The following is a 19,944-nucleotide window of genomic DNA, read 5'->3' as shown; positions in this document are numbered from 1 at the left end:
TTGTTGGTTCTTTTAGCTGTGTTTTTTCCTTGAAAATGCTTGTTAATGCAAATGTGACTCTTTGGGATAAAGCTGGGTAGGCTTGTTTGGCTGGTGATTTCTCAGTAAGTGTGATGTATATAGATTTTCACTATATTCTCCATAATTTGATTCAATATCAGATTAGTTGTTTGATATACGAGTGCACGGTTGCTCATACTTCTGATTACAAGAACTGTTGTAAATTGTGAGGATAATTTAATGGGTGGGATTAGTGTCAAAGATGCGGCTTTGCGAGAAACTGATATTCAAAATCTGGTAGAATACGTGTTTCTGGCTTTGGAAATGCATGTTTTACTGTGAAAATTTATTTTCCCCTCTGATTATGAAATTTGGACCTCTAAAAATAGTGCTGATGTCTAATATTGGAATAATGGGAAATTTGAACTTTTTCAAGTGGAGCTTTTAGTATGTCACAACTTACAAGATGCTTGGTGGGCCGTGAATCCCAATCTCTCACAGGCCAGGGCTGGTCCCATCTTAGGTCCTGTTGGGCCAGGCTGGGCGTTAATTTGAGGCCTGCTGGTTTTAGGGGCCGGCCTGGACCTTAATATAACATCTGACGGGTTCTAATTGTATGAAGTTTCTAGTTAAAAACAGTGTAAAGGGGCCAGGTAGGGCCAATGGTTCTTAATTACCGGGCCTGTAACAGTGCTAAGTACAGGCCCTTCAATAGAGCGCGTGGGCCTGCAGTAAAAGCCGGTTAGCTTCGGCCTCGGTGTTATTAGATGTCGCATTACACCCTACTTGCACTGCACATAACTTCCCATAAAAATTGTGGGCCCTAAGCACTTTCCTGAAATGTTCAGTGGCATTCATAAAGATTTTCTTGCTCATTAATTCGAAAAAATGCTTTTTGATCAATATCCTTTTGTAAATTTATGTTTGTGCAATTGCTGGTATCATGATTTAAATGGTTCAGTTCTTTATGAATCTGTCATGACAATGAATGTGAAACGCTTAGTTATTCGAATAATCAACATAATCATTTCACCATATTCAATCACATTTTGTTTGCCAGACTATCTTTGAAATCGACAGCTAATTCCCTGAGGATTCAAATGCTAGAGATTTCATTTTTTCTAATTGGATTCTTGGCCAAATTGAAATTTTGCAATTTATCAGGGCATCTTAAGTGAGTCGTTCTCTTCCAATTCATAAGATTCTAATGTTCTCAATCCAGTGGGGCAAATGAACATAATTTCTGTTACTCTCAAAGCTGAGAGTTCACATAAACACAGTTTGTGTCCAATAAAGTTGATGAGTGAAACTCTTACTTTATCAGAGAGTCTGAATGCTCAGCATTATTAAGGAATCTCACATTTATGAATTCAATAAAGGCTTTCGATTATTGAGCATGTCAAAATCTCATCACCAACCACTAAAATCTTTTGATGGAAAATGAAGAGATATGATCTTTTTCGACCGAAAATTAGAGGGATGAGGGACCTCAATAAACGGATGAGAACCTTTTGGACAAAGTAGCAGGCTCAAGGCATAAGTGATCAAGGTGGCAGGTGTTATCTATTGCTACAATCCTTACGGGTCCAAGTTTACATTCAAAAAAAAAGAGAAGAAACCTTTGAATAAAAAATAAAGAGAGATGAGAACCTCTGGATTATAGATGTTGATATTATGCTCCGCCAGTGAAGACTCTTAATCTTTCCTCCCTATCTTCGGAACGTTTAAGGGCCACTTGGATCCTTAGAAATTCAATGCAAGATTTGCAAGCTTGGATTTGGATCATGAAGCATGTTTGGTTCTCAACGTACCCATCAGATCCAAAATTTGTTAACATTTGCCCCATTTTCAGGATTTGTCAATCCAGGAAAAATGATTGCATTCATAAATCCCTAGATCGACAAAATTGGGTTTTTCTTTAAAGCTATTCTTCGATATCATTCTTAGTGTTTATATATTCCAAGTTGTGGTGGTTGAGGGCTGGGGATTCATGCTTGAGACTTTGCAATTGATGTGTTTAAATTTTTGGTTTAGTATTGTACCTTGAGTTTTGTTTATGTTGGGCGTCCCATCCCATGAAGGGAGGACACCAATAAAATTGTTCTTTGAAAGAGGGGCAATTCAAGAATATGGAAAATGGTGACTTGTTGACAAGTTTTCATTCATTCCATAACAATAGGATCGCACGTAATGGTTTTGGTATGTGACTTCTTAACTTTTTCTAAAAATAGAAATAGAGATGGATGTCTTTTCTACAAGGTTATGGAATACATTTCCAAATATGATTGTTATCCAGTCTATACAAATAGAAATCAAAGGCTGTTATCCAGTAAAACATGGTTATTATCCAGTCCATACAAATAGAAATCATGTGAGAAGCTATTATCCAGTTCATACAAATATAAATCATGTGAGAAGCTGTTATCCAGTCCATACAAATAAAAATCACATGAGAGGCTATGTAAATAAAATAAGATAGAGATTCATCCTTTTTTGTGAGAAGAGAAGAAGAAGACAAAGATTCATCATTATCTGGCTATGTAGAGAAAAAGAAGATAGAGATTCATCATTCTATGTGAAATGAGAAGAGAGATAGAGTTATCATTATCTAAGAGAGAATAAGAGAGAGAGAGTTATCATTATCTGAGAGAGAATAAGAGAGAGTTATCATTATTTGAGAAAGAATAAGAGAGAGAGTTATCATTCTTCTTAGAGAGAAGAAATTGAAAGAGAACCAGTGATCATCTTTTTAAGTTTTTTCTTTATCGAGAGAGAGAAAAGACGGAGAAGGGAAGAAAAAAGAGAACCTTTCCTTTCAGAGAGAGAGAAAGCCTCTAGAAAGAAAAAAAGCCTCTGAGATCAGAGAGGAAAATATTAGAAAAAGAAGTCTCTAGATGAAATTGGTGATCTTAAGAAAGGTTGTTTCTTGGAAGACTATTGTTACCTTTGAGTTAATAGGGGTAGCCTGAAAAGATGAACCACGCAAATTCGGTGCTAGTAAAATTTATTTCTTTATATGCTTTATTGTATTTTTCCCACTTATATACACACACATACATCGATTTTGGCATAATTTTGTTTTCCATTTTTCCTGATTCCACTGCGCGCATCTGCATTTGTGCGAGAGGGCTCTAACTGGTTGAGTCCAACAGTTTGAGCTAAGAGTCCGAACTAAACCCCTGATGCATTTTTATATGTCAGAAAAAATGGCATTGAAGGCACTTAGGAGATTGTTGGTGACTTTCCTGCTTAAGAAACTTGATGAGACTCAGGTCCTAAGAGACTCCCGACCTAGCTTTGTGGAAAATGAAAGTCCTTGAGATGCTTATAGCCATAGTTATCAAGTTCCGATCGCATTGTCTGGCTCAATTGGTAATACCAGCAATATGTGTCGTGGCCAGTCTGATCCAAAGCAAAATTAAAATTTAGTTGAAAACGGATCAAAACTAATATTTGACTGGTTTTGGCTTGTCATAGCGGCTTGTTTGATTGGTTGGACATATTAAACAAAGTTGGGTATTTTTCTTATAATGTATTTTATGTTTATAAAAAGTTTATATAAACTATCAACTTTAAACGGTTGAAGTAAGACACACCCAAAAAGCTCATTGGTAGAAAACCCTCAAATTGATAATATTGACATCTAGATGTATGGATATGAAATAGGGGATACATCAATACAATTATGAATCCTGAGGCCTTCTCTTACCAGGTGTATCATTGTTGAGTTATCTATGCTCCAAATTGCCAATTAAAATGTGAAACACAGACATGAACCATATCAAGGAGTCAAAACTCTTTTTAAAATCATCAAGGGGTCATGAGATCTCAAAAAACACAGGAGGATTTCCTTTTTAGTTTTCATTTTACTAAGGTACCCCTTTCAAAAATATCTTAAAAAATGTCTATATTGTTAGAAACTGTATTTCGATATAATTGTCCTTAGGTCATCGTGGAAGATTATTTTAAAATACTGCAGATAACTCTCTTTTTATTGATTAATCAAGAATATACAAGACTCCGTATAAATATATGGCCAATAACAGTTAAAGATAAATACCAATGGTTATGGATGGACACCACTAAATCTTATCAAGAGATATGTATCCATACAAATATGTATTAGTATGATACATAAATACCAATAGTTATGGATAAACACCACCTAATCTCATCAAGAGATATGTATCTATACAAATGCATATCCATACTGATATGCATCAGCATGATACATATCCTAATCTTATCGAAAGATATGTATCTCTACAAATACATATCCATACTGATATGTAGCCATAATGATGTATATCAATATTAACACGAGATATCCATATCCTAACACTCCCCCTCAAACTCAAGATACTTTGACACAAAGCAGCTGGAGTTTGAATACTACTAAGTTGCAAAAAACGAGTTGTGGTCTTCATAGTGCTCAAATTGCTTGAACAACAAGCACTGATTGCAATGGCGGATTAACAAGCCTCAGGAACAGACGGCCTGAGGAACAACAGACGGCCTCAAGAACAGACTTGAGCCATCCGAAAAAAAAACTTCAGATCTTCACTAGAAAAAACAGTCGAGATAACTGAGAAAATGGAATAGCACATTGAAGAGCCAATAGATTCAGCAGTTCGTAGAGAACTCAGGCAACAACAGACCAATAGGCCTTCGAAACATATGAGATCGCGTAACGAAAAACTCGATCATCAGACGGGATTAGGTAAACTTGATAGTCACACAGGATGGAGTAACAGAAAACTTTATCATTCAATAGGATTGAGTAACGGAAAACTCAATCATTAAACATAGGCGTTCAGAACATACAAGATCGAGTAAACTTGATTATCACATAGAATGGAGTAACGGAAAACTCCATCACACAATTGGATTGAGTAACATAAAACGTGATCATCAAGCACGATCAAGTAACGGAAACATGATCATCAACTAGGATCGAAAAATTCGAACGTCAAACAAGATGCACCTGAACAAGCCAACAGAAATCAACGGCAAATCAACATGCACAGTTGGACCTTAGAGTCAGAGTTGAGGACGGTAAGATCCAAAATAGATTAGAGAGTCGAAACACGAATCGGCAAAGAGGCAGATTAGAGAGTCGAAATATGACACAGTGATTGGTTTATAGATAGTGCAGATAGGCTATTTTTGGAGGTCATTTTCAGAGGTGGATTTAGAGGCCAATTTCAAATCCGGCTCACTAAGGGCCCGACATAAGAGGGGAGTACAGCATCAATCAATGCCATATAAAGATATGCGCAATCAGATTGAGGGCTTCACCAATTAGAAAAACGCCAGAAACCTAACAACGATTAGAGAAGTTCGGGTAGATCACAGAAGACCAAACAAAGATCAGAGAAGCGTGAGAGGCGAAATAGGGTTTCCACAGACCGTAGAGAATACACAGATCGTAAAGAAGGCCGAAGCACTGGTCATAGAAGGCCCAAACATGATCGCATAGAACCTTTCTCTGATACCATGTTAGAAACTATATTTCTGTATACTTAGGCCTTGGGCCCCCTATAAAAGATTATGTTATAATACTACAGAGAACTCTCTTTTTGTTGATTAATCAAGAATATACAAGACTCCGTATAAATATATGGCCAGTAACAGTTAAAGATAAATATCAATGGTAATGGATAAACACCACTTAATTTTATCAAGAGATATGTATCTATCAAAATGCATGTCCATACTAATATGTATCAGTATGATATATAAATACCAATGGTTATGGATATACACCACCTAATCTTATCAAGAGATATATATCATATTGATGCATATCAATATGGATATGCATAAGTATGATACATATTATAATCTTATCAACATATATGTATCTATATTGATGTATATCAATACTAACATGAGATATCCATATCCTAACATATATTACTTCCAAATGAATTGTGCACCCCACTAAGAGGGTTTAGATTTCTTTGTAACAACGGGTTAGAGAAGAAGAGAGAGATTGAAACACATATATGTATAGAATACTATATATATTAGATATTTTAAAAATAGAATAACTCACAATTAGTGAGTTAGGGCTTTCATAGTTAGTGTACATACATTATAGTCCCATTCCAAACCAACAACTAGATTCAACATATATTTGAATATTTAAACAAAAAAAATAAAACCTTTGGGTGGGCCTAGGCTTGAACCCACAATATGGTCGGGCTAAATCCAAGCAACCTATCGATGCGAAGCCTAGGGCCTTAACCCCAGCCCATTGCCAGTGCTCCTAGTGCCTTTGTGCCCTTGAACCAAATGTGCAATACAAGTAGAAGAATGTGAGTGGCCATATTAAGCACCAGCATCAGAAGCTTCTGTTTGATCGAATTGGCCATAGGGAATAGAGGCAAGAAATGATATTTGAAAATACAAAGGAAATATCAATGATGGGTAGTGATCTCATGCAACGATTGTATCATAGTATAATGCAACCACACTTCTAGAAAATCATGTTTGTGGTTTTTGTATGACCCAAAATTTTGCACACACACTCTTTTCATCTCAGTAATCAACTACCCCCTAAAAAAAGTTTAATTTGAACCCTAGATATGCTCAAAATGAGTCACATCCAACAACAAATCTTGACCATTCATTTGATGAATTTCAAGATATTTGCTTTTAGAAATTCAAAATCATTTTTTTTCTTTAACATTGTTCATCTAATGATAATAAAGCCTGAAAAAAGTGGAAAAGAAAAAATCCTTCTAAGACCTATATCTAAGCATCTTATTAAAATGGACGACACATATTAATTAGGCTAAAAAATTCTTTCTAGGTTGTGTGATTGTTCATTAGAATGAAAATAGTATATATTTTAAAATTTGGATCAAATAGCCCTAAATTGTTTTTTAAGGTTGTTGCATTATATAATAGTACAACCGTTGCATGAAATCATTGCCCACCAATGATATATCTATGTCAAAAAAGAAAAAAAGAAAAACAAAATCAATGACATATCAAAATAATGGACTTTTAAGGAAATGTATAGAACAAAGACCATTTAACTTCTGGTACAAGGAGATGACAATGACTACTAGCTGTTGGATGTCACATTGGATAGTTAGGAGTCTACTAATGATTGGGCTCAAAGATCAAAAGAAAAATTTTCGAGACCCGTCACAAACCCCAAGCTCTTGAATTTCACATGTGATGGCTAGAATTGATTGCAACCTCCTTATACTCTAGGTAACAGTCGCATAGTAGGCAACACTCTTATGATATATAATCCTAAAATATAAGGGTATGTATTTTATTCAAGGTATCATAAAAAAGGTTGCAACCCTATCAAAATAAGTAACGCCTCACCTCAAAACTCACTGAAAATTGCAGTTCTGGAGTTGGAAAACTTTCAAATCGTTCATCTCGGCCTTGACCATTATAGTCATGAAAAAGAAAAATATTTTGAAGCCCTAAAAATAAAGTGTACTGCACAATATCTAGGCCATCTGTTTCTCCCTAAAAATAAGTGCTCACGGATTCACAAGATCTGTACAACTTTTTTAGTTTCAAATATCATAGTTGGTATTGAAAATTGATTTTCGAGCCATCATGAAGATTTTTGATACCCAAAGTGCTTTCTGGACAGAATTCGAGGTGAGGTTTTGCTTGTCTTCATAAAGCCTAGGCCTTACAGAAACTACATCCTTTAAAGATTCCTAATTATATATATCTTGCTAGGTTTTATTTAAAAAAAAATACCTGCTTTTCGTAGAAGGGGGTGGGCAACCCTTAAATTTCTCATTGTTTTGGATAAGTAGGTAATTTTATATTCTCATGGGCCCGTATAGGATTCATGTGATTTTAATAGACCTTTCGCATTAATTGGTAGGACAACATTGAAGGAAATGAGTCCTAGTGAACAATTTCCATTGATAGATAATTGAGCACCGCCTTACACCTTAATAATGTCCAACCATTTGATTGGATGGTGACAATAAGACCATTGGTCATGATTGTCTCTACAACCATATAGATCATATTATATTAAGGAAATATGATTTAGGGGCTCACAATCTCTTAAAAAATCATGTAGATGGTCAAAACATCATAACTAACACTAGAGAGTTCACTTTTTAATTTTGGTTTCATTCATGTTCTCTTTAAAATTGTCATTACACTACCTAAGTGACTTATTTTTAGAGTCGATGGGATGGATGGGTTAAATTATTGAAATGCATTTCTTTGTTCAAGATGGCAATTTCGCATTTTTGAATATATTTTTTGTTGAGGTATTTAAGTGAAATAAAAATTAAAAAATAAACTGATGATGCAGAAAAAAATTGATGGAAGATGAAACAAAAAAAATAAAACAAAAAAACTACAATAAAATCTCTCTCCTTCTCTCGTCAATTTCATGCAACTCTCCCCCAATTTAGAAGCTCCCACATAAATTAAACACCATCCTTATCTCCATTCTCCCATAACTCCTTTTAACATATCCTAACTACTCTATCTTTAAGATAAAATAATCTTTCAATTCTACCTTTCAAATCTCTATGATCAATAAAGACAAAATAAACCCATTAAAGAAAGCTAAAAACCCAAATAACTTCAAATTTAAAATCTCGAAAATAGTAAAATGAAAAAATTAAAATAACTCATTACATCATTTGATGCTGATGTCGTAAAGATGGTATCATGATGTATGGATCTTAAGATTTTGAGACCAATTGATGCAATGAAAGATGAAAAAAAAAAAAAAAACTAAAAATATAAAGAGTGAAAAAATATACCATCTCTCACATTAGCAAAGGAATCAATACCAAAGATCTCTTCTCAAGATGGAAAAACTTCTCAAAATAGCCTCTTTTTAACATCTTTTAACCACTTATCTCTAAAATAAAATAAACTTCCAATTTACCCTTTAAATCTCTAGCACCAATAAAGACAAAAACTAACCCTAAGAAAGCTAAAAAAAACCGATTAACACTAGATCTAAAATCTAAAAAATATAAAAACAAAAAAGTGAAAAAAACCCATTATACCATAAACTCTCTAATTTTAATTGGGATCTTTTGTTCTTTTGAAGCTTGTTGTAAGGGTTTCTTACTAGTTAACTGATATTTTTCTTACTTTTTAATTTTTATATCACTTAGGAACTTCCTTGGAAAAAAAAAAAAAAATTCAAAACTACCCAAATGGCTTATCTACGAGGTTGGAAATCCTAAACAAACATATCGCCATTTTGTAGTTTGCCCACCTAGGAGGGGCAATTGAGTCGGGTTGAACCATAGGGTCTAGCTCCGGCTCATTGTTTTGGACCCGGCGGTTGGTTCTAGCATGGACCTATCAAGTCGAGGTCAATCCAACCCAACCCGGAATAAAATGATTAAAATATAATTAATTTTTATTCATTAATTTATAGACCATGTTCCAAGTTGGATTGGGGTCCAAATGGCATGCACCTGACACATGTTTGGGTGCAAGTTACTTGGACCTGACTTGGCTTCATCGGGTCAGGTATGGGTCAAGGTCATCCCAAACTCATTGCCACCCCTAAGCCCACCCTGAGCAAATAGGGGTCGAATGGGGCTTATTAGGCCGGACAAATTATGCCCCTATTTATGTGGTTTTTCAACCTTAAATAGAGATAACTTGTAAATAGAGACAACTTGGAAAAAAACTAATATATTTTTTTAATAGGTACCTAAATGAAATGAAAAAAAAAAAAAAACTAATTCTAATACTATGACCCCTGATTTTTCACCCCTTAGATGATATTTTTTCCGATAAATTCCCCGTACTTTTATTTAAGATCTTTTGACGTCTTTAGAACGTTTTTAAGGGATTTTGATCCTTAACTATGTTTTCCTAAAAATTTATCCATGCACCACACGTGTATGTTTATGGCAAGCAAATAATTGGGCCAAGTAGGTCAATAATGATGCTTCTTTATAATGGATAGTTGACCTTAGTATGGGCAACAACCCTCTTATAGATGTCCTACGGACGTCATCATAAACAAGTGGGATAATCAATATCCCTCTCTAGGAAACATTGGGCCCATCTGAACATGAAACGAATTATATAAGTTCAATAGAGAAGGTTGTTATTATGACAGTCATCTCGACCTCGAGATTCAGTGATATGAAAAAAAAAAAAGGGTTTTTTAGTCTTAAACATAGTTTATCTTCTAACACATTATCTAGTTCATCCATATTTTCAAGTAGTTAAAGGTATGCTTGACCATCACCATTTATGAAACTTTAAATTTCATAATTGAACAGTACGATAGATTTTTCGTAGCATTGCAAGGCTTTATGGGAGTGACAACTGTATTTTCGATATAATTTTAATTTTGAGGTATGCCTTCAATAGTATAAGTTTGACACCTTATAGAAACCTCACCTTTGAACAGTGTTGTGAGTTTTTTGAAGCCCTATTGTGTATGATTTACGCCTGTCGCCTCATTCATCGTACTGCCTTGGTGGTCGATACTCCACTGCTTGAGCGAATATATTACACTCTCATAGGAGCATATTATCCATTTGATCTCTCAGGTTAGAAAGCTACTTAGGTCGTCAATTTAAAATTTTAGGATCACGAAAGAATTACAAGACGATTAATAAAAATAGAATTATCGGTTCTTAATCACTGAATTTTTTCTTTTGGATACGAGAACTTCAAGAAGTTGCATCTACAAAATTTGGGACCATAGAAATACTTCTACGATAGGGTTTACCTCACATCATGCATTGGAGGGGTGATGCATATATCAATTTATAAAATCAAAAGAGATAACAATACGAATTGCCGGATTGGCAATCAATCCTAGCACTGTCTTATTATGAAATTAATATTTTTTGCATAATATTATTTTGTTAGTTGTTGAGTACATAACTTGTATTGTATACAATGAGTAAGATTTGTATAAGTACGGGACGCCTTTAAAATTTGATTGGAGATGTTCTATTGTTAGAAACTTTATGGTGGATTGAAAATCTATTTTTATCCCTAATTATAAAATTTAATTTTAAAAAGGTACAAATCAAGCACATCTATAAATACTTGAAAATATTGAAAATAAATGATCCAGATAACTTGCTATGAGATATATTTTTAAAACTTGCAATTCTTTTGTCTTAATACCCACACGTCTCGAGGTCGAGAAGATCAATTGGGGCATTCTTAAACGTCGAAACACTCTCTTCTAGATGATTTTTGAGGTGCACCTTCAATAGAATAAAGTTGCAACCTTATATAAACTTTTCCTCATTCAATTATTTGTCTTTTTGATTTTTTTGTGGCTTTTAATTATTTTTTTACCAAAGACATATAATTTTAACAAATTACATTGAACAAAGTAAAAACACATTTAGAAAAGATGTACTCATATGTAAAACTGCCTCTAAGTTTAGTTTCAAATAATATTATGCGGCTGACTACCAAACAACAGATAATTCATTATCAAGACTGAAACAGTGAATAATCAGTGATAATGAATACAACAGATAATTTATATAAGAGTGTGGGTTGTATAGACCCAAGGCTCTAAACAATCAAAGTAGAACCCACCTTCAAATAGTATTGCGAAATATGCTTTCAATATAGGAAATCTTTATGATAGTCTTAAAATATATTTTCATCTTTAATTATAAATTTTAAAGCTCCAAAAACAATGTAGATGGTGCTGATCTATGAAAACTTGAAAATATTGAAATTGGCGGTCCAAAAATGTATTAGAGGATGCGCTATTTTCAAAACTTGAAATCCATTTTTTTTCATGTCCATGCATTTTGATGTCAAAATGATTAATGTAAAAATATTTAGACATCAAAACAACCTCTTCTAGTAAAATTTTTAAGGTGGACTCTAATTTAATTGTTTAGAGCCTCGATAAAAACTTTTCCATTTATATAAAGGACCAAGAAGGCCGCTTCACATGAAATATATTGGACACTAGGACCAAATAGTGAATTATGTGAAGCTCTATCTTGCCAGGTTCCTTGACAGTGTGTTTAGACATTCCAAGGCCCCACACATCGTAAATGTGGGTCCTGAGGGTACATAAATCCTGCACAATTATGGGAATCTTGACTTGAAGAGGCAAAATAATGGTAAGCTTGAATCGGAGAGGAGAATGGTTTATAAGCTAGGATAAGGCTTCTGCTAGTCGGGCTGACTCGCCTATTTAAATGAGTCCTCCCTCCTAAATCGATTTTTTAGACTGATTTTGATTTCAATAGTTTAGGGAATGAAGATCTCAATCAAGATTAGTAGGAATCTGGAAAAATAAATACATTTTAAATATTTTAAATATTTTTTGATATAATTTTAACACGGTTCATGTTAAATTTTAATAAGACTACCATTGTGTAACACCCATCTACAAGATGGACATTTGATTCATGAGAGGACGTAATTGTAGAATGCCGTCCCTAATCCAAAGTACTTTTCCTATAAGTTATAACAATGGGGCTCTTTTTTTTTTTTTTTTTTTGTGATAGGCTTTTTAACTGTTACTTTCACATTTTTTATTCTCAAATTTGATTATGATTTTTTTTTTAGCCGAAGATACAAGGATTTAACAGTATACAATCTTATATAAAGGAACAATTGTTGCGAAGATGCGCTTCCATTTGCATGATCGTTTGGTTAGCAACATCTAATCCCAATGCAGAACTACAGTTGATCTAGCATCACCATCATGACATAAATTGCTCCTTGAGGAACCGGTTATATTTTGCCAAACCGGAGGCATATATATAATATAGTCGTCCTACATAGAGTAAGGGCACTTATACTAACTAGTGATTACCATCATCATTTAAGTATTATTTCAATTATTTGAAGTCAGCTATATAAATCCTGTTTTATATTTAAGATTTAAAAAAAAATTTAAAAATATTTTATGCTAGTTGCCCTACCTAATACAATCATTGTTCTTTGTTTGGGCTCGATGTTGGTACGATTGGCTTGAGACTGGCCGTGATGGAGTTCAATTATGTAATTGTGTGAACTTCGAAAGGCAGGTACAAAAGCCGTTACCCTTTTGTCAATAATGGAAAAAACCTGTGACAAGGTGGATCATTGTTGTCCCATCATTTGAAAAGTGGAAAATTATTGAACCATAACCTAAAATGGAACTAAGGTGGGACCCCTTTTGTCTCATTTTTTATCTGGTAGTGTAGCATACTTTCCATAAATTGTAAATAACCTAAAGAGATATGACCAAGGAGAATTAGGGTTTTGTTTCCTTTAGTTATCTCTAAGCATAATGCATGGGAGAACACAGTTTCTTTTATGGGTGTTCAAATAGTATCGAGAAATGTAATTTCAATATTGGATTTTTTGGTGATACCCTTAAAAATATATCTTCATCTTTAATTATAAAATTTAAAGCTCCAAAAATAGTATAGAAAGAGCAAATCTATGAAAAGTTGAAAATTAAAAAGATTGACGGTTAAAAAATGCATTATACGATGCACTATTTTCAAAACTTGAAATCCAGGTTTTTCTCATGTCCATGCATCTTGATATTGAGATGGTCATATTTGGGCATCAAAACAACCTCTTATAGTAAAATTTTTGAGGTGGGCTCTAATTTGATGGTTTAGAACCTCAACTTTGTATAAACTTTTTCCTTCTTTTATTTTGAATGTTAACCAACAATTTACTAAAACTCCCCATTCATTTAGATGTAATAGATCATGACTGGAAATGGGCCCGGGCCATCCTTGGCCTAGCCCACCCTATTCCCTTGAAGGCCGGTCCTAGCCCTAGCAAGGCCAGGCTGGGCTGGGCCAAGTCCGGCCCAGCTGGACAAAAGTAAAGAAAAACTATAAAAGAAGTTTAAAAAATAAGATACCGACATTGCCACACCGAACTGGGCCAGGCCTAGCCTTCGGGCCACATTTTGTGGGCCACACCCTAGATTTTTAGGGCTAGGCTTGGTGGGCTGGGCCACCCGATCCAATGCCGCTCCTATCAAAGACTATTACTTTCAGTATTTTGCAACTCAACATTTCCTCAACCAAAACATCTTGTCTCTCCATAGCATTTATCAATCAGCATTTGATTATACTCGCCTGTAATATTAAGAAAACATGATTAAATTTCCCAAAAACACATCATGAAATGGTCAACCTATCTGAGGTGGTTGAATCAATCAATTTATAAATAAATAGTTGTTGACACCCATTTTGAAACTCGATAGATTTCTATCAATTTTTAACCTTAGGACCCATGTTGGAAAAACCGGGCAATCTATCCGGTAACCACCCGATTAGATCGAAATCGGCCTTGGCTGGTTTTAGTTTTGGGCGGTTTTGGTGATTGGCCAATATTTTAATAAAAAATTAAAAAACATATATATAAAACCCCAAAAATAAGGAATTTAGTTGGTAATACATTTTCTTAATCTTCTTTACATTACGGTAAAGATTATAAATTGTTTTGGTCATTAATACCTTAGAAATTCTTTACATTTTTTTTCTCATCTTTTTCAGAAAATTTTAAAAATACCCCTGAGCATAAATCAAAATCCATTTTTTCATTAATTTTCAATTTCATTTGATTGTGTTTTGTTTTAATCATTCTTTTTATGTTTTTCATATTTTAGTAGATTTTTTTGTGTCATTTTTATTTATTTCAACAATTTTTTGATCACCGGGGGCTTGCCCGGTTAGAACTGTTGAATCGGCCGGTTAAACCGCTTCCGGCCCATTTCCGGTTAACTGTTTCGGTTTGATTTTGCCAACACTGCTTAGGACCACACAATTCAGAATATCCCCGAATCATATAGAATTATAGTGCATGATCCCTATCCTATGATCCCTTGTCCTTCAAGGTTCACTCATTTTAGAAATAATCAAGAAAAAAAGCAAAAAATCACATTTAATCCCCAAAATTAGAAGGTGATGGTTCAAAAATGCCTAAATATCTGTGGAAATAGAAATCCTAGATTTTGATGAGATTTAGGCCATGTCTATTGACCAAAGAACAGGACACACTTTGCGTTGCCAATACAAATTTGGATAATACATTGAATGTGGTCAGATTTTGGCTCTGCAACACACTTTGTGTTGCTTGGCCTTGTTCTGATTTGAGTAACACACTTTGTGTCGCCCAACCTTCCGAACACCAAATTGGAAATTCGAGATGGCAGACTAGCTAACTATCGGAAATAATGCGTGTCAATTATTTTAAGTCTATAAAAGGACTTGTGCATGACCTTTTAAGGGTTGGTGATCAAAATCGCTGGAGGCTATGTGAAACCCTAAACCTAGACCTTGGGATCATCAACCCATATTTTATGAGGCCTATTTCCAACATTCATTCCCTAGGTCAGATCCATAACGCTAATCCAACCAAGCTAAGGCTTGGTCGGTTATGAAGAGAAAAAGGAGGGCGCACAATGTAAACTCAGTCGTGGTCATGATATGGGTGAAGCTTCAAAGCCTCGGGTAAGTTCCTTCATTTCAGCCATTTTAAAATTAATTTAATATCATTTCTTTTGATATTTTATGCAAAGATCAATACCAGCTCTGCTGCTGATCTAATAGAAGATCTATTCATATCTGAATAGATCAGCCTTTATATTTAAATTTGATTGATCCCATTTCTCTATCATTTTTTAAATAACAAGTTTGTAGAGCAACATTAAATTAAAAATAACCATATTCAAACAAATTGTGACTTTAGAAAGAATCTCACTAGGGTACCTCGTCAATTATTTTATGAAAAAACCCCAAAATATTTATATTATGGATTTCAAATCCTTGACAAGTAGGGTTTTTTAATAATTTGGTTCAAACCAAATGACTTAGATACCCATACTTTTTTCAGGGCTCTAAACTGGCAACATGAATTTTCCTTTAAATACTTATTGTTCTTAGGTTTGCTAATGGGATTGGGGTCCAGAACCAAAAACTGGACCTGACAAGTCATATATAGATGCTATAGATTTAGACCTTAGTATTTCTTGTTGTAGCTCAAACCTATCTAGCAAAAACTGGACCTGACAAGTCAGATATAGATGCTTTAGATTTAGACCTTACTATTTCTTGTTGTAGCTCAAACCTATCTAGCTCAGTTCTGGATCTGGGTCTAGCTTGACATGACCTGGTGACCAACTAGTACCCAATTTGGGTCCAAATCGAGGTTTTAGCCCAACCTAGTTATGTATGCACGCATATGCGTGTGGCGGGTTAAACCTAGTTGGTCTACCCTACCAAAGTCAAAGTTTGGGCCTTGGATTTGATGGGTTGGGTTTGGACCCAAGTGGGGTGGAGTGATAAAACTATCCCCACTTGTTTTGAGTTCCAAATTGGAATATGTTTGATTTGAAATTCGGATTTTGGACATATTTTAAGAAGATAATCGAGTTGTATTTGAGTAAAAATATCTTATTAAAATACTCAAATTATTGAAAGAAATTTCACCACCTTACTGGAACGTCACGGTCCATTCAATAATAGATGACAAGCACACATCATCAAAATATATTTTTTCAATCAGAAAAAGAAATATGGCATCTACCTGTGGTTTGACCATTTTAGTGACATAGATATATTAAGTGTTTATCATTTTTCAATGGAAATTCTACCTTAAAATACTTTATCCATAAACAACTCACAAATGCCCATATCACTGTCAATCCACGTAGGATTTTCGTTTTGTTCGGATAACAAAGAGACACTTGGGTCCCACCCAACGTGGATAAGCTTGCTGCAGTGCTGATCGGTGCTTGGAGGAGTTGCAATGGAAAGCACCCTGCACTCGAAATCTGAAACTAATTGAAGAAAAGTAATTGGTGAGGCAGCGGCCTCACAAGGAAACTATGGAGCTTCTTTTGATTTAGTTTTGAGATACCTCTCAAAATCCATATCACCATGAGTTGGAATTCTTGGAAAGGGGTAAATTGTTAAATTATTGAAAAGTTATTTTGCTTATTTTAGATGACTGAGGACACCAAAAATATGGGAGTCATCCTTTTATAGGAAAAATGTTTTGTGAATCAGCAAACCTATTACCCTGCACGATCATAAGCATCCATCTTTAAGATGAATATACACAACTAAAGATTCCTATCCAATGGATAAGAAAATATTCTAATAAAAATATTGTAAAATTTATTTTTTTATATTTTACTTTTTATATTCGTGATCATCATAGTGTAGATCATGAATCACAACAAATTTGGATTCAAGATCGAAACAAATAATCGGTGTTCAAGGGAGCCCGCATTAACCTAGTGCGAGTTGGGGGACTCATAAAAACCGGTTCCTTTATAGAATTATAAACAAAATTGAATTTGTTGTCCTAAAAATGCTCCACCTTGGATGCTATCTTGCAACTTGATCTAGACCCTTGATTAGCTAGATTTACGCCATTCTAGGAGCTCCGTTTGCATAGTTGGAAAATGGTTTATGGGTCCCCAATCACTTGAAGAGATATATCATGAGAGGGTGCTGGTGGTGTCGGCATGAGTCAGGGTCCACAAGCCAATACTATCCACCAGTGTTTTACTACTTGGGCGCTGTCGCCTCTGACTCACCCAAGTAATTTGACCGTGTCAGGTTGCTTTATCTTATTATATTTAAATAAGATAAAACTTATTTTGATTCAACGTCATCACTATTATTATAATCCAAACCTTATTCAAATTAATTGGGCCGGCTACATGAATCCTATTCTTCCAATCTTCTCTATCAAATGTCATATCTTTTTCTCATTTTTTATAAACAATTTTTTTTTTCAATTAATTTTGACATATTTCTCCATTTTTTAAAAAACCTCTTTTAGCAATTTTTGCTCTGCGTGGACTCGGGCAAGTTTGTGGCCAACGATGTAATAATGTTCTAACGTCATGATGGCTTCCTAACAGTTTCACAGTGAAATAACAATGAAACTTGTGAAAATAAAGAAAAGGTTTTTCTAAAGGAAAATGGATTGATAGGGCTGTAGCCCTAACAAAAATGGTAAAACCTCACTGAAAATTACAGTTTGGCAGCGAAAAACCTTCTGATCGATCATTTCAGCCTTGATCATTATGGTTGTGAAAAAAATTAAGATTTCAAATCCTAAAAATAATGTATATTGTAACAACTTATCCAGACTATCCATATTGCCCTAAAATTTGTTGTTCATAGATCCACAAAATCTGAATCTTTTTTTGAACTTCAAATTTCATAGTACACGTTGGAATTTGATTTTTGAGCCATCATGAATATTTTTTAATGCTCAAAGTGTTTCCCGGACAAGGATTCGATATGAGTTTTGCTTTGTTTTTCTAAATAACACATGTCACAACAAATGTAAAGGCCAATTTTCTTAGGACCCTTATAATCCTTTTTAGGCATACCAAGATGCAATTGTTAGAGTCTGGTTTGGGTGAAATGGAGGCAGAAAATGATACGATTTTAAAAGTTGAGAACTCGAACTCTTCTGGTTTTCAAGCACGCAGGAGCGTTATCTCAAGACCATATTTGCCCCTATCAGATATAGTATTCGACATGCATAAGAAAGACAATTCATCATCGGGATAAAGGAAAACATAAAGATCTATTACAATGTTCGTAAGCTCTATACACCCGAGCTTGAAACTCACACATGAGACACTATAGTCTTAATAGTTTAGAGAGAGAAAGACCCAAAATCAAGTAGAGAGAGAAATAGTTAGCCCACTGGTGTGTGAGACACTATAGTCTTAATAATTTAGAGAGAGAAAGAGACTTAATAGTTTAGAGAGAGAAAGAGACAAAATTGAGTAGAAAGAGAAAGAGTTAGCCTACTGGTAAGATACTATAGTCTTAACAGTTAATAGTTTAGAGAGAGAAAGAGACAAAATAGGCATATCTAGGTAAGAGGGCCCTATTACCAGTTAGATGAGGGCCCTCTTACAAGTTAGATGAGGGTTGGATTTCCCATCAAGGGCCCTTGTGTGTGGATAACCATTGTTGTCCATCAAGTGCCCTTGTGCCCTTAGTGTTAATAGTTTAGAGAGAGAAAGAGACTTAATAGTTTAGAGAGAGGAGACAAAATTGCGTAGAGCCCTTAGTCTTAATAGTTTAGAGAGAGAAAGAGACTTAATAGTTTAGAGAGAGGAGACAAAATTGAGTAGAGCCCTTTGTCTTAATAGTTTAGAGAGAGAAAGAGACTTAATAGTTTAGAGAGGGAAAGAGACTTAATAGGTTAGAGAGAGAAAGTCTTAGTAGTTTAGAGAAAGAAAGAGACTTAATAGTTTAGAGAGAGAAAGAGACTTAATAGTTTAGAGAGAGAAAAATACAAAATTGAGTAGAGCCCTTAGTCTTAATAGTTTAGAGAGAGAAAGAGACAAAATTGAGTAGAGAGAGAAAGAGTTAGATGAGGGTTGGATTATGGCCTCTTAGATGAGGATTGGATTTTCCATCAAGAGCAGATGAGGGCCCCCTTACAAGTAAGATGAGGGTTGGATTAGGCCCCAGATGAGGGCCCTTACAAGTTAGATGAGGGTTGGATTAGGGCCCCCAAATGCGGGCCCCTTTATAAGTTAGATGAGGGTTGGATTAGAGCCTCCAGATGAGGGGGCCTTACAAGTTAGATGAGGGTTGAATTAGGGCCCCCTTAGATGAGGGTTGGATTGCCCGTTGAATTTTCCATTTAGATGAAGGTTGGAATAAGGCCCTTAGGCCCCTTACAAGTTAGATGAGAGTTGGATTAGGGCCTCTTAGATGAGGGTTGGATTTTCCAGTTAGATGAGGGTTGGATTATGGCCCCTTGAATTTCCCATTTAGATGAGGGTTGGATTAGGGTCGAGAGTTGGATTTTCCATTTAGATAAGGGTTGGATTAGGCCCCCTTGGATTTCCCATTTAGATGAGGGTTGGATTAGGGCCCCCTTGGATTTCCCATTTAAATGAGGGTTGGATTAGGCCCCCCTTGGATTTCCCATTTAGATGAGGGTTGGATTAGGGCCCCTATA

General features: G+C 34.9%; 1 long non-coding RNA gene across 1 annotated transcript; it reads left to right on the top strand.

The window, feature by feature from the left end:
• Positions 1–15,168: 15,168 nt before the first annotated feature.
• On the top strand, positions 15,169–17,011 carry LOC148781219 (uncharacterized). Its single transcript, XR_016058874.1, has 2 exons — positions 15,169–15,446; positions 16,649–17,011. It is a non-coding gene; the product is annotated as an uncharacterized LOC148781219 (long non-coding RNA).
• The last annotated feature ends 2,933 nt before the right edge of the window (positions 17,012–19,944 follow it).

Source organism: Amborella trichopoda, chromosome 7, assembly GCF_054954075.1.
Source record: "Amborella trichopoda isolate Santa Cruz 75 chromosome 7, AtrichopodaSantaCruz75HAP2 v2.0, whole genome shotgun sequence".
Lineage (NCBI taxonomy): Eukaryota > Viridiplantae > Streptophyta > Magnoliopsida > Amborellales > Amborellaceae > Amborella > Amborella trichopoda.
This window is presented reverse-complemented; position numbering and strand designations above follow the sequence as displayed.